Below are 8,833 nucleotides of genomic sequence, written 5' to 3'. Positions count from 1 at the left end.
AGGGAAGAATTTACAGTGGTATTTTCTGTTTGTAGATTACTACCCTTGGTATTTTCTACCAAACACACAGCATGCTTGGTTTTAACATGGCAGGCAACATTACGTGTCAATACATTGCGTCTTTCCTCCTGGTTGGTGTTCCTGGGTTGGAAAACTTTCACTGCTGGATTGGCATCCCTGTCTGCCTCCTGTTTGTTGTGACCCTGCTGGGGAACAGCGTCATCATAGCTACTATCAAGCTAGAGCCGAGCCTTCACCAGCCTATGTGTTTCTTCCTTTGCATGCTGGCAGTGAACGACACGTGTCTTGCCACTTCTGCAGCGCTGAAGATGCTTGCCATCTTCTGGTTTGATGCACACTGGATTGACTTTGATGCCTAACACAAATGTACTTCATCCACACGCTTTGCATCATGGAGTTGGCCATCTCGTAGCGATGGCCTTCGATCGCTTTGTGGCCATTTGTATCCCCCTTCATTATCCAACGATCCTGACAACATCTGTGGTGGCTAAACTAGGTCTAGTTGGCCTGGTCAGAGGTGTGCTCATGGTCTTGCCAGGTCCTCTTCTCATTAAGAGGCTGCCCTACTACACAGGCTATGTCATCCCTCATGCCTACTGTGAGCACATGGCTGTGGTGAAGTTGGCCAGCGCCAACACTCACATTAACAGAGCGTATGGCATCTCAGTGGCCCTTTCAGTGATAACAGTGGACCTAGGACTCATAGCCACATCCTATGTGAAAATCCTCCAGGCAGTGTTCCGGCTTTCTTCCCAGAATGCCCGCTCCAAAGCCCTGGGCACCTGTGCTGCGCATGTCTGCGCCATGCTCGTCTCCTATACACCTGCACTGTTTAGCCTCCTAACTCACCGAGTTGGCAAGAAGGTCCCCCCAGTGCTCACATCAGTGTTGCAAGTGTGTACATCTTAGTACCTTCTGCAGTTAAACTTCCTGAAATGTAAAACATTACCATAAACCTCCTCCGATTCTGGTTTGTGCAGTCAGGGCACATTCACAATAATCAACTTATGGTTTTAAAATTTACTAATACTGCTGAAGGACATGTTTATGATATAATTTGCCTCTATATTGATTCAATTTTATATTATACAAAATATAATGTAAACTATCGACTTTTCATACTAAATCTATATTTGAACTTCTGTATAGTAATATTTCAGTATCTATGAGAACTTTCCTGTAAAAACATGCAATATTTTCAATTTTATCCTACTATATAGTATGTATTAAAATCACATCTTATCCTTAAGCCCAGAAAATCAATTTGAAAGACTATAATGCTAATGATGCTTCTTCAGTTTATCAGAAAAAAAAAATGCTTCAAATTGCTACCATAAAATCTAGAGACCAGAAACACAAAAGAACCAGAGTCAAGTTGAAAACACTGCAGACAAGCAAAGATGAAGCTGAATGTTTTGCTGCACAAATGTTGTAAATAGTTTTCTGATGTAAGAAACGTGGGTCCATGCTTAGTAAGAAATAAAATCAAAATAGACTAAGTAAGAAGTAAAATGTTTGGGTTTTCTTATTCTTCATTTAGTATGTAACACATTAGTCAAGCAGTCTGAATCACAAGATTACAGATGATACCATTTGAGCACGAAGAATGAACAGCGTGAATGTTATAAAGGATGAGAGAGAGAATCTCTATCCTGTGAACCCTCCCCTCCCTGTGCTGGTATCTGACAATAGACTTAGATGATTTTTATGTGCATACTGATTACTCCAGGGCAACCATTAAATATTTTAAAGGTTATAAATGGAAATCAAATGCTAAGATGTTGAAAAATCCAGAATGTAAAAACAAATTAAGGGAAATTATTTTTGAATTTTATTTTTTTCTTATCAGTTACATTTTATTAACTCTGTATTCCAGCCGTGTCCTGATCCCTCATTCCCTCCCAGTCCCTCCCTCCCTCTCTCATCTCCACCCTGCCCCTTTCCAAGTCCACTGATAGGGGGACCTCCTCCCCATTCATCTGATCCTGTTTTATCAGGTAGCTTCAGGGCTGGCTGCAAAGCCCTCCTCTGTGGCCTAACAGGACTGTTCCTCCCTTGGGGGGTGGGGAGGTCAAAGAGCCAGCCATTGAGTTCCTGTTAGAAATAGTCCTTGTTCCCTTCACTATGGGAAACCAATTGGTTACTGAGCTACCACAGGCTACATCTGAGCAGAGGTTCTAGGTTATTTCCATACATGGTCCTTGGTTGAATGTCAGTCTCAGAAAAGACCCTGTGCCCAGATATATTTGGTCCTTGTGGAGCTCCTGTCCTTTCCCCGTCAGACTAACTCCCCTTCTTTCTTATGATTCCCTGTACTCTGCCAAAGGTTTGGTCATGTGAGTATGTAGAAACTTGTTTCAAATATGATAGTAATTATTCCACTATAAAAAAATCACAGTGAATGTGAATTATCTAAATATACCTAAAAAGACAGATTTTTCAGAGTGTATAAAATCCAATCAAAATTGTGTATCCTGTCTGAAGAATCCACTTGTTTTTGAAAATTCCAGGTTTTTAAAATGTTTTTTCTTATGAAACTATTGTGAGACGCAAAATGAACAGTGTGTGTGCCCTGGTAGGGAAGGGCACACATTTTTTCCATTTACCATCAAATACAGCTCTTTTTTCCCTATAAAATTCCCATTTCTCCAAATCAGAGATTTGCGAAATCAAATTTGCTATTTTTCTAAATAACAAATTGTTAATGTTTAAGACAGGTGTGGTGTAGATGAATGTTCTACAAGTTTGCAGCATAATGATTAATTTAAATTAATTATACATGCTAATCTGAAAATTCCGTAAGAAATTTTTAAACAATATATGATAAAGTTAGCATAAAATAAGCTATGAAACTGGAGATTATAGTGCAGTTATTTGGGAGTATGTGATAGGAGAATCACAAGTTGAAGGCCTGCTTAGAGTACATAGTGAGTTCAAGGCCATCCTGGGCAAATTAGTGAAACCTTGTCTCACTTAACAGTTGGAAGAGGGGCTGGAGTGTTGACTAGCACTTAAAAGAACTTGTTGATCGTGTAGAGCATCCAGGTTGGATTCCCAGCACACACACAGATGCATACAACTGTTAACAGCCCCAGTGCCAGGGAATCTGATACTCTCTACGGACCTCTGTGTGTGTCAAACACAAGTGGTGTATATACATACACGAAGGCAAAACACTCAGACACAAAACAAAATGAATAAATCTAAACTTTTCAATAAAAATGATAATCGATGCTCAGAAATACTGTTTTTAAATGTTTGTTAATTACTAGCTAAGGAACAATTGGTAATTAATAGCTTCTAGAGAGGAAGAGTCGGTGTTCATCAAAGTGCGTTCCTTGGTAAACTGGATGCGATGGGTCCAGAAGGAAAAGGGGAATAGTGGTGGGTTGGGGATAAATATGATCAGAACACATTGTACATGTTCTCAAAGAGCTAAAAGCAAGTGAGAGGTGGTGGTTAGAGACACGCTACACGGATGGAAAGCTTGATACAGTGTGAGGATCTGAGTTCAGTGGGCCTCTGTTCTGAGTACTCGTATGGCAGAATGGGGGAAGGACATAGGAAAATCTTTGAAAATTTACAGACTAACTAGCCTGATATACACAGTTGTAAGCACCAAGAGACCTTGTCTCAAACAGATTGGCAGGAAAGGATTGAGTACAAAGGTTTTGCCCTGATGTCTTCACATGGCCTGAGATACACCTAAGCACACAAATACACACAGGAACATGCACATACATACACACTGACATTTAACAACATCTACAAAGAAGAAGGCTGGGGACATAACTGTGGTGTAAAACTTGGCTAGAATACGTAAGATTCTAGGTTCAACCATCAATAATAGTTTGTATTATTATTTTATTTTTATTTAAATTGCCTAAGTATATAATTAAATGTTCAATTATTAATAATAAAATATCATATCTTTAGATTTATAATGTAAAGTCACCAATGAAGAACAAGCCTTGAAATGAGAAATGAGAGAACATTCCTTGGGAGGCATCATAGTTTAAGTTAAAGCAAACTGCAGTAAGTTGAATGTGTATAATATGCAGGCTTTCAAGATTAAGCAAAAAAGTTATCATCAGTTAGTGGGTAACATAGAGTCATAAAAACAAGGAAAAGGAACAAAAATATAACACAGAAAACCAACAGAAATAGGACATTTGTAAAACAATTATATTAATCACCACAACTATAAACAGTTGATTCAATATTATTTTTTATTGTTTCTGTGTATTTTCTATATGATTTTCCCACATTGCTATTTTTCTTTTTTATTATATTGATGTTTTAATTTTTTCACTTTACATCGCAACGCCAGCCCCTCCTTCCTCCCCTCCCTGTCCTGCTTTTCCAGCTTCTTCCCCTTTTCCCAACTCCCCTTCTCCTCAGAAAAGGCCCCTCACCCAACCCATACCAACTCCTCCAGGATCATCACGCCACATCAGGACCAAGCCAATAATGCAGGTGATGGAGTCATTGTCAGAGACAGCCCCTGTTCCACTTGCTGGGGAACCCACATGAAGGACATTTGTAAAGCAACTATATTAATGACCACAATTATAAACAGTCTAAAGAACTGAATACAAATCCAGTCTCTTTATGAAGGCGCTTAATGCTGTTAACTTCCCTCTTAGCACTGCTGTCATTGTGTCCCATAAGTCTGGGTATGTTGCGCCTTCATTTTCATTGAATTTAGGAAGTTCTTCATTTCTTTCTTCTTTTCTTCCCTGACCCAGATGTCATTGATAGGCAGTTGTTCAGTTTCCAAGCTGTGTAGACTTTGTGTTATTTCTGTTGTTGTGAGGTCCAGCTTTGGTCCACTGTGGTTTGACAGGATACAAGGATTATTTCAATCTTTTTCTATCTGTTGAGGCTTGCTGTGTGGCCTACTATATAGTCAATTTTGGAGAACATTCTGTGAGGTGCTGAGAAGAAGGTATATTCTTTCTTGTTTGGGTGAAAAGTTCTGTAGATGTCTGGTATTTTCATTTGATTCGTGACACTGTTAGTGTCATTATCTCTTGGTTTATCTTCTGTTTTGTTGACCTGTCCTTTGATGAGAGTGGGGAGCTCACTTATAAGCAGATACTAGCCATACAATACAGGATAACCATACTACAACCCACAGACCTAAAGAAGCTAAAAAACAAGGAGGACCCTAGGGAGGATAGTTAATTCTCATTCAAAAGAACAAAGAGAATGACACCTGAAGCAGTTATAGAGAGGGAACAGGATAGGAGCCTACAATAAATCTCTGAAAGACTCATAGCCAAACTTTGGGCAGAGCTCAGGGAATCATAGAAAAAAGTGGGGGAATAGAAGAAAGCAAAGCTTACATGAGCCTCACAAGGAGACCAGCAAAGCCAACAAATCTGGGCCTTGGGGTGTCTGCAGAGAAAGATGCACCAAACAAGAACCGTGCATGAAGAGGAACCTAACCCCCCTGCTCAGCTGTATCCCATAGGTTCCCTAGTAAGGGGAGCAGGGGCTGTCTCTGCTGTGGACTCTGTTACCTACTTTTTGATCACTTCTCCCTGGTGCAGAGTGGGGAAGGGTTGTTGCTAGGCCACAGAAGAAGAGTATGCAAGCAGTCCTAATGAGTCTTGATAGAGTCAGATGGTAGGGGAGAAGGGCTCCTCCTTTCTTAGAAATAGGGCAGGGAAATAGAGGGGGAACAGGGAGAAAGAGTGGGACCAGGAAGAGACAAGAGAAGGGGCTACAATTAGGATGTAAAGCGAATACATTATAAAAATTAAATCTAAATTAAAAAGGAAAACAAATTTAACTTTATCTTGCTTAACAGAAATGAACTTTAATTGTAAAAATACACATGGGTTAATATTGAGAATAGAAAAAAAGTATTTACCCTCCATGTACCTAATGCAGCAGCAACAAACAACTCAGAGTGGTCGTGTTTGACATAAAACGGACTTTAAAAGAGTTAATGTACAATTTTACAAGGAAGAAGGACCAGTTCGTTAAAATCCAAAGGACAACTCTCCTTAAAGGAACTCTTCAAAGGAGCTGCTACAAGAGAAAAAGGAAATAGATACAACCACAATGAAGGGATTGAGTTCATCACTGCTTTTCTCAGCACTTGAGGAAACAAGCAGCCAGATTATCAACTAGATCTTATTTTTGAGCAACACGATTTGCCAACATAAGCTAGTTAATGCTTATCAAGCACTCTATCCAATGATAACAGAACTTACATTACTCAAGTAGATAAGATTGTCAGGAGACTCAATTAAATGTTAAATTTCATTTATTGGTGTGTGTATCACACCACTCATGTGAGAGTCAGAGGATAATTTTGGGGAGCGTGTTTGTCTGTCTGTCTGTTTGTTTGAGACAGGGTTTCTCTGTATAGCATTGGCTGTCCTGGTCTCACTTTGTAGACCAGGCTGTCCTCAAACTCACAGATCCACCTGCCTCTGCCCCCGAGTGCTGGGATTACAGGCTTGCACCACAGAGCCCGGCTGTGGGAGCCTGCTCTTCATCAGGGTGAGAGCCGTGAATCAAACCCAGGTTGGCAAGTTTGAACACGTGCTTTCACCCACTTAGCTAGCTTAGAAAATTGATTTTTCTTTTTTGAATTTTACATTTTATTTTATGTACTTAAAGTTAGTTAATTGTTGCGATAAATTAAAATATTTTACAGACAGTATATATTGTCATGTTTTCCCTTCATCGAATTCCTCCCAGATCTTCCCCCATTAAGACGCTAAGTGAAGGAGAGTTTTTAAAGCCCACTTAACTGCTTTGAAGCAAAGCTATAAGAAAATGTCCTACCCTTCACGTTTATCTTTGTGTCAATGCTGGGAACTGGCCCACAGGTCACACTAAACACGCATTCTACTCCTGAGCTACTCTCTGATCCATCTTTTTAGGTCCTTATAAAACTCCTTTTAAAATGTACTTATAAGCATTAAATCTGATTTTTCCACTGTAGAGGCAAATTTTTCTAAAGTGAGTATCTTTGGTAATCTTAAGTGTAGCTTCTGTAATGTATAGAAATAAATCTGCTTATAAAGATGCATTTGTTATTACAACCTTTCATCTGATATGCAAACAAAAACATTTTTTGTGATATTAAAACCAAAGGCAAAGCCTCAATTAATAGAGAATATTCTCATCAGTCAAATCTGGCAGCAGCTAGAGTGACTGATTGTCATTACTGGATATTATACTTATAATTTTTATTATGAACAAAGTTAAATAAGATGTATTTGAGTTAATTTATAAGTATTAATTGATGTACTTGCCTTTTTTGAAAAACCTCCTAGAATATCATTCCATGTTCTTATATTTTTTCTAAGATTTTCATTTTTTGATATTATTATATAATTATGTAACTTCTCCTTCCCTTTTCTCTCTCCAAATCTTATCAAACACCTCTTCTTCAAAATTTTCTAATTCATGGTCTTTTTTTTTACATTGATTATTGTCATATATATATATATATATATATATATGTATACATATATGTATTTCTAACTGTATAAGTACAACTTTCTCAGTATAGGTAATATTGCTCGTATTTATGTCTATATTTTAATTCTGACTGGTACTGAAAATCCAATCGGTATGCTCTTCACTGGGGAGGACTATTTCTCCTGCTCTAAGCCTTGCTTAGTGGCCTGTTGTTCTTTGTGTGAGGTTGAGGTCCCTGGACTTTCCCCATATCTAATTTTTTGGTCGTTTTTCAATTCATGTTTAGGCAGTCATGTTGCTGACAAGTTAGACAGGTTTTATGGCTCTTTAACTAGTTAATAGGTAGGAACTTCTTATAGATAAGTACTGAAAGTAGGTATATCAGGAACAAGTCCAGGTGTGCTTTCTTTATTACTGTTGCACAATTCCACATATGCCACATTCTTAAATGCCCAATTGAAACAAAATAAAAATCACACAGACAAGAGAAATAATATTTTAAAAAAATCATCCAATTTAAAATTCTTCACAATTATTTTATACCACAAGTGAGGGCCTAAGAATTACCAATAACGTGAATTTGTTAAAAGATCTCTCCTATAGGTTGAGAAGAACTTCAAGGTATAATTATATAGATGAATAATTCTGAAACAAGAGCTAAGCACTGTGATGCCCACCAAAACATTTCAGATTCTAGTAAGATTATTTTGTTCTTTTTTCTCTAGTAGTTCATATTCTAAAAGTGATGAGTTTCTTCAACCATACTATTCCCATAGGGATCATTTAAGACATAAAGGGAGTGAGATGCCCATCTGCTGTACCAGAGGGGAAAACTGACCACGCATTTCACATTCTCCTATGGGGAATACCAGCCATGACATCACTGTGAACCTGTGAACAGGCACTGTTGTCCTCTAGGACTGACTCTCAGAAGTACAGTATACAACATAAATCCCATGAGGCCATAAACATTATTTTATCACCATAAAACACCCTGGTTTCATAGTATCTCTTAGCACTGGATCTGGTCTATGTCTATTCAAGAGATTCTGCAATGTCAAACAACCAAGAATCAGGTGTCTAGTTCTCTGCTTATGAAAACTGAAAGTTTTCTTTCCCAAGGCAGATATATATTTTAGAAATAAAAATATAGGATATGTAATGTACAGTAGCCCTCTGCAAATATTTTGTACTTTCTCTCAATGTCTGTTATCTTGATGTCAAACGTAAGTACCTCTAGATTTGTTCTCACTGGATTTCCTGGCCTGGAAGTTTACTATATCCTCTTTGCTATTCCTTTCTCAACCATCTATACGATGGTGTTCCTGGGAAACTGCATGGTGCTGCATGTGATCCGGACCGAGCC

At 38.3% G+C, this 8,833-nt stretch overlaps 1 pseudogene; it reads left to right on the top strand.

Moving 5' to 3' along the window:
- The first annotated feature begins 86 nt into the window (after positions 1 to 86).
- Positions 87 to 8,833, top strand: part of LOC129688679 (olfactory receptor 52P1-like) — a 9,197-nt pseudogene continuing 450 nt past the window's right edge.

This window comes from Psammomys obesus, unplaced genomic scaffold, assembly GCF_907164565.1.
Source record: "Psammomys obesus unplaced genomic scaffold, mPsaObe1.curated_primary_1811, whole genome shotgun sequence".
Taxonomy (NCBI): domain Eukaryota; kingdom Metazoa; phylum Chordata; class Mammalia; order Rodentia; family Muridae; genus Psammomys; species Psammomys obesus.
This window is presented reverse-complemented; position numbering and strand designations above follow the sequence as displayed.